Source organism: Leopardus geoffroyi, chromosome X, assembly GCF_018350155.1.
Source record: "Leopardus geoffroyi isolate Oge1 chromosome X, O.geoffroyi_Oge1_pat1.0, whole genome shotgun sequence".
In the NCBI taxonomy this organism is placed as follows: Eukaryota; Metazoa; Chordata; class Mammalia; order Carnivora; family Felidae; genus Leopardus; species Leopardus geoffroyi.
Window position 1 is genome coordinate 35,248,994 of NC_059343.1, and position 7,009 is coordinate 35,256,002.

General features: G+C 49.2%; 1 non-coding gene across 1 annotated transcript; it reads right to left on the reverse strand.

The window, feature by feature from the left end:
• Positions 1-3,443: 3,443 nt before the first annotated feature.
• Positions 3,444-3,545, reverse strand: LOC123595537. The gene has a single exon (XR_006711226.1). It is a non-coding gene; the product is annotated as a U6 spliceosomal RNA (small nuclear RNA).
• Positions 3,546-7,009: the final 3,464 nt, after the last annotated feature.

Genomic DNA, 7,009 nt, shown 5'->3' on the forward strand with positions numbered 1-7,009 from the left:
GTTGGGCTCTGCGCTGACAGTCCGGAACCTCCTCGGGATTCTGTCTCTCCCTCTCTCTCTGCCCCTCCCCTGACCTCTCTCTCTCTCTCAAAATAAATAAATATTAAAGAGAGAGAGAGAAGGTCCCCAAACACTTTTTATAACTACCTCAAACTTTTAGGCGGCCAGTGCTAGATGGGAGGCAGGCAGCAGGACTAAAAGGGCTGGAATGTCACACGTCGTTGGCAGGCACATATGTTCCTCACTAGAGGTGGCCAAAGGCCTCCCTCATTCACCACACGGGCCTTTCCATAGGGTAGCGCACAACACGCCTGGTCGATGGGTGGATGGAAGCGACAGACAGAGTAACCATATGTCACAGAGCCTTGTGACCTAGCTGCCAGAGTCACACAACATGATGTCCCCTTTATTCCTTTTTTTTTTTTTTTTTTTTTTCAAGTGTAAGTATTTATTTAAGTAATCTCCACACCCGCCATGGGGCTCAAACTCATGACCCCAAGCTCAAGAGTCACACGCTCTTCCGACCGAGCCAGCCCGGCGCCCCACGCCCTCCCCTCACCCCCCTTTATTCTGTTCCCTAGAAGCCAGCTACATTTTTTTTTTTTTTTTTTTTTTTTTGGACCGTCACAGCTACCTCCATGTATGTGAAAGAACCTCTTTTTCAAATAACGGATTAAGTGGAGACTGTTCTGTCCGACCATTAGGCTCCTTTCGCGCCTTCTCTCTCTGTGTATTAGTGGCCCCCACAACTGAGCCACGAACTGTGGCTTTTGAGGGCAGGCTTTAGAGGGCTTGTTCACAACAACAGGCAATATTTGTATTGTAACCGGGAACAATGACTAAACCTTGGTTAACCTTCTTTGCCTCCACAATGGACTGAATGCTTGCCCCTTCCTTCGGGCAACACCCCTCCCACCAAATTCATATGCTAAAACCTAACCCCCAAGGTGCTGGCATCGGGAGGTGAGTCTTGGGGCAGTGATTAGGTCCTGAGGGTGGAACCTTCTAGTAAAGGATTAATGCCTCGTAAAAGAGGCCTCCTTGAGTGCCCTGGTCCCTTCCGCTTTGTAAGGACACAGTGACAAGAACCAGGAAGTGGGTCCTCACCAGACACAGGATCGGCCGGATCTGGGAGCATTAAATGTCTGTTGATAAGCCCCCCCAGTGCATGGCGTTCTGTTACAACAGCCCGAACTCAGACAATTCTCCTTCCTTCCTTCTTTCCTTCCATCCTTCCTTCTTTTCTTTCTTTCTGTGTCTTTCTTTTTTGTTGTTGTTGTTGTTGTTGATCAAAAGAGTCATTGACAGTGTTCTCCAAAGCAAGAAGAGCTTGTGTTGGGACTCAAATATAAGGCAACTGTCACCACGCCAATGGATCGATAAGTTGTGGACTGTCCACAGAATGGAACACTACAGAACACGGGGACAGAACAAGCTACAACCACGCAGAACCACGTGGGCAGATCTCACAAATCACACGACGAGCAAGAGAAGCCGAACGCAGAAGAATACACACAGCCTGCTTCCATTTCATCAAGTAGAAAAACCGCGCCAGCTAATCTATCTTGGCGGTCAACAAGCTGGGGGTTGTCCCTGCTGGGGACGCAACCGGAAGGGGGCACAAGGTGCCTTCTGGGGGGGGGGGGGGGGGGGGGCTAGCTAGCTATGTTCTGTTTCCTCTGACTGTCAGTTACATGGGTATGTTCAGTTTGTGAAAACCCATGTACTCATCAATGCGTACATTTGCGATGTGTGTACTTTTAAAAAAATTCTTTTAAATGTTTATTTATATTTGAGAGAGAAAGAGCGGGGGAGGGGCAGAGACAGAATCCAAAGCAGGCTCCAGGCTCTGAGCTGCCAGCACAGAGCCCGACGCGGGGCTCGAACCCACGAGCCGTGAGATCATGACCTGAGCTGAAGTTGGCACCTCAACCGACTGAGCCACCCAGGCGCCCCTGACTTGTGTACTTTCTTGCGTGTTACATCTCAATACAACAGTTTGACAGGAACGTTGATTGTGTGCTACTGGGGCAATAGAAACACCACGAAAGAGACCATGCCCTTGCTGCCTTCCCAGGGCTTCCGGTCTGACAGGGTGGACAGATAATAAACGCACAACCACAAATGTTTCCATGTAATCATGTGCATGATTGTTATTTACAAAGAAATGGAGGGAGGGACACCTGAGTGGCTCAGTTGGTTGAGCGTCTGACTCTTGATTTCAGCTCAGGTCGTGATGTCATTGTTTGTGGGTTTGAGCCCCGCATCGGGATCCGCAACGATAGTGCAAAGCCCGCTTGGGATTCTCTCCCTCCCTTTCTCTGCACCTCCCCTGCTCGCTTGCTCTCTCTCAAAATAAATAAATAAACATTAAAAAAAAAAAAAAAGTAATGGAGTGTGTCTGGTTGGCTCAGTCAGTGGAGTGTGTGACTCTTGACCTCGTGGTTGTAAGTTCAAGCCCCACATTGGGTGTAGAGATTGCTTAAAAAATAAAATCTTTAAAAAAAAAAGAAAAGAAAAGAAAAGAAATGTGTGCTGGGCCAAAGAGTTTTTGAAAAGGGAGAGAGGAATCGGATACAGCTTCCTTGGAAAAGTGAACTCAAGCTGATCCTTCAAATGCCGCCAGAGTGGGGGATGGGGGGAGGGAGTGTTTCCAGGCAGAGGGAACTGCATGTGTGAAAGGAGAGAAGGGGGACCAAGATGAGTGAGGAGACCTAGGCAAGAGCTGAACCATGCAAGTCTTAGGGCCCACTTCTCTGTAAAAACCATAGAAAGTTCTAGAAAGTCGAGAGCAGGAGGGACTGGAGGGGATCGGCCTTTGCAAAGGACTCTCAGGAAGCAGGGTGGATAGGGACTGAATGAGAGTGGGGGAGGGGAGCTGTACGGGTGGCCAGAAGAGACAAAAGTGGGGGTGTTTAGGAGGGAGGGAGAGTTGGCCATTGGTTGGACTGATCCTGGGAGAGGACCACGCCCTGGTTCATGGTGTGGACAGCTGGGAAGGTGATGCAGCCACTTACCAGACGGGGAACCCTGGAGGAGGAGCCCTTGAGGAAGTACGATCACAAGGTCAATGTTGAACAGTTTTGACTTTGAGGTACTTGTGCAAATAATAGGAATCCTTGCAGCAGGCACCATGCATTTAGCACCGAGTCATGTAATAATGTTACATTTGTTTCAGGTGTGCAACATAGTGATTCAACTTCTCTGTATGTTATGTTCTGCGGGCTACAAGTGCAGCTGCCTTCTTAAACAAAATGGGGGGGGGGCTCCTGGGTGGCTCAGCCGGTGGGGCGTCCGACCTCCGCTCAGGTCACGATCGCACGGTTCACGGGTTCGAGCCCTGCATCAGGCTCCGTGCTGACGGCTCGGAGCCTGGAGCCTGCTTCACGTTCTGCGTGTGTCTCTCTCTCTCAAAAATAAATAAACACCAAAAAAAATTTTTGAACGAAGTGGAAGGCTTCAGGAACCTGCATGCCATCCTTGAGCAGGGACCATACTAATCTCTGCATTGCTCCGACTTTGGTATATGGGCTGCCGAAGCAAGCATCCTGCGGCTCATTCTTAAGGTAAACTGCTATATCAGTTAGGATTAGGGTCGGTTATGTGGCACAGAAAGGCTATAATAATAGTTGCTTGACAAGAGAGATGCTTTATTTCACATAATCCATGACCAACTTTGAAAGTTTCCTCGCTTTCTAGTTTAAGATGTTCCAGACTCAGCTGGTACTCAGCTCGTACCCCAGGTCTGGAAAAGTCCGGATTCTTTTCGGGGGGAAAATGGTATCTAGAGGCCACAGGTTAGGGGCGCCTGGCTGGCTTAGTCGGTAGAGCACTCAACTCTTGATCTCGGGGTCATGAGTTCAAGCCCCACGTTGGGCATAGAGCTTACTTAAAAAGAAAAAAAAAAAAATAGAGGCCACAGTTTGCACACTAGGATTTCTTTTTTTTTAATTTTTTAATGTTTATTTACCTTCAAGAGAGATGGAGACAGAGCTCAAGGGGGGAGCGGCAGAGAGAGAGGGAGACACAGAATCCAAAGCAGGCTCCAGGCTCCGAGCTGTCAGCACAGAGCCCGACGCGGGGCTCGAACCCATGGACGGTGAGATCATGACCTGAGCGGAAGTCGGACGCCCAACCGACGGAGCCACCCAGGGGCCTCTGGACACCAGGATTTCTAAAGGGGTGCAGAATGTCCAGAGTCAAGGCTGTTATTTCCAGCCTCCTTTGCAGCTATCTGTGAGCGTATACCTAAGTTCTCATCGATGAGATATAAAGGGAGCTGTTGGAGATGACTTCTGGGACATAGGATTTGTCCCTTCCTTCCTCCTGCTGTCTGGAATGTGGATACGATGGCTGGCACTCTGGCGGCGTTATTGAACCATGAGGTAAAAGCAATGTGGGGAGAGAGACAGAGCCAAGAGAGATGATATGGAACCCAGCACTGCTTACCTCTAGACTTCCCCGATGTGAATGAGATTTCAACTTCTATCTTATTAAAGCCACTATTATTTTATTCATGTGCTGCCGTTGTTGTCGTGCACCCTTCTGGTTTGGGCCCTCAAATCCAAAGCTATCCCTTACTGATATAGCAGGGTGCTGATTAAATGCATCCTAGCACAGCAACATGCCATGTCAACAATCAGAAATATTAACAAGGAAGTATACTTAGTCACATCGAAAGGTGTTTACAATATATTGTTTTATTTCCTTATTTTTAAGTTTATTTATTTTGAGAAAGAGAGAGAGAGAGAGCTGGGGAGGGGCAGAGAGGGAGAGAATCCCAAGCAGGTTCCATACTTGTCAGTGCAGAGCAGCACGGAGGTCCATGTGGGGCTCGAACTCACGAAGAGATCATGACCTGAGTTGAAACCAAGGGTGGGACGCTTAAGCGACGGAGCCACCCAGGCCCCCCTCCAATATATTGTTTTAAAAGCTGCTTATAGGGGCCCTCGGGTGGCTCCGTCGGTTAAGCGTCCGACTTCGGCTCAGACCATGATCTCACGGTTCGAGAATTCGAGCCCCACATCGGAGTTTGCACTGACAGCTCAGAGCCTGGAGGCTGCTTCGATTTTCTGTGTCTCCCTCTCTCTCTGCCCCTCCCCCGTTTGTGCTCTGTCTCTCTCTCTCTCAAAAATAAACATTAACAAGTAAACTAATAAAAAAATAAAAATAATAAAAGCTGCTTATAAAGCAGATGGAGAACAAAACAAAACAAAACAGATACACGCACAGAAAAAGAAAGTCGAAAGCATATTCCCCGAAACCTTGCCTCCCCCCTCCCCGTGGGCCTGCAGTTCATTTGTATAATAAAAAATTTAAATTTTTTAAATTAAAAGAATTTTTTAAGCCGAACGATTGGGAGAGTTCCCATAAAGCGCAGATTTCTGGCTTCGCTTCTGAAAAGTCAGAGGGCCGGGCAACCCAGCGTCCCCTCAGGGCGATGGCCTGACACAGAGCAGTGTCGGTCCCTTTCCACAGGACCCCAGTCAGTCTACAGGTAACCTCGGGGCAGGCGTGCACGTCAATGGGGTCCTTGGTTTACACTCCCTCGGTGATTTCCCGCCTGGAAAGATTTGGAACATATGTGGGGCAGAGGAAGTGTGATGCCTTTAAAACATGCCTCCAGGGGCGCCTGGGTGGCTCCGTCGGTTGGGCGTCCGACTTCGGCTCAGGTCATGATCTCACAGTTCGCGAGTTCAAGCCCCGCATCGGGCTCTGTGCTGACAGCTCGGAGCCTGGAGCCCGTTTCAGATTCTGTGTCTCCCTCTCTCTCTGCCCCTCCCCTGCTCATGCTCTGTCTCTCTCTGTCTCAAAGATAAATAAACATTAAAAAAAATTAAAAAAAAAAAAAACCATGCCTCCAGGCTGCCTGGGTGGCTCAGTCAGTTAAGCATCGGACTCTGGATTTCCGCTGAGGGTCACGGCCTTGCAGTTCGTGAGCTCGAGCCCCGGGTCGGTCTCTGTGCTGACGGCACGGAACCTGCTTGGGGCTGCGTCACTCTCCCTCTCTCTACGCCCCTCTCCAGCTCTTTCTCTTTCTCAAAGCAGATAAATAAACTTCAGACAGAGAGAAAAAAAAAAAAAAAACCAACAAACATGCCTCCAAGTTCTTTGACACCCTCCCCACAAAAGGTGGAGCCCGATCCAAGCCTCTTTGAACACAGGCTGGCCTCCGTTACTCACTTGGAGCGAAAAGAATGCGAGGAGAGTGACAATTGGGATTTGCCGGGGTAGGTCGGAAAGAGGAATACAGCTTGTGAGAGGTCCCCGCTTTTAAAGGGAGCTTGCCTTTGGGACCCAGCCAAACAAGAAGTTTCTTTTTGACATCTTTATCGAAATATAACTCACGTGCCATAACATTCACTCACTTAAAGTGTATAATTCAATGGGTTTCGTGTATGTCTGGCTTCCTCACTCGGCATCATGTTTTCAGGGATCGTTCATGTTGTGGCATGTGCTAGGCCATCATTCTTTTTTAAGTTTATTTATTTTATTTTGAGAGAGAAAGAGAGACAGCGTGAGCGGGGGAGGGGCACAGAGAGAGAGAGACAGAGAGAGACAGAGAGAGAGGGAGAGAGAATCCCAAGCAGGCTCCGCACTGTCAGCGCAGAGCCCGATGCGGGGCTCGAACTCACGAACCGTGAGATCACGGCTGCAGCCAAGAACCACACGTCGGATGCTTAACCGACTGAGCCACCCAGGTGCCCCAGGTTGAGCTGACTTGCTTAAAGAAGGACGACAGGCACGTCAACAGAGAATTGCAACAAAATGTAATACGGTGGGGTGGCTTATGTCGCCATCACAACTGGACCGGAGGAAGGCTCCAGGGCGGGGAGAATGGAAAGAAGGAATAAAGTGAAGGATGGAGAAAGAGAGAGGCAGCGGAAGGAAGGCATGACAGGAAGCTTCCTTGCTTCTTTCTGACTCGTCTTAAGCCGATTCTTTGCTTAAATGTGTATATCTTTAAAATGCCCGCTTTGGGGCACCTGGGTGGCTCAGTCGGTTAAGC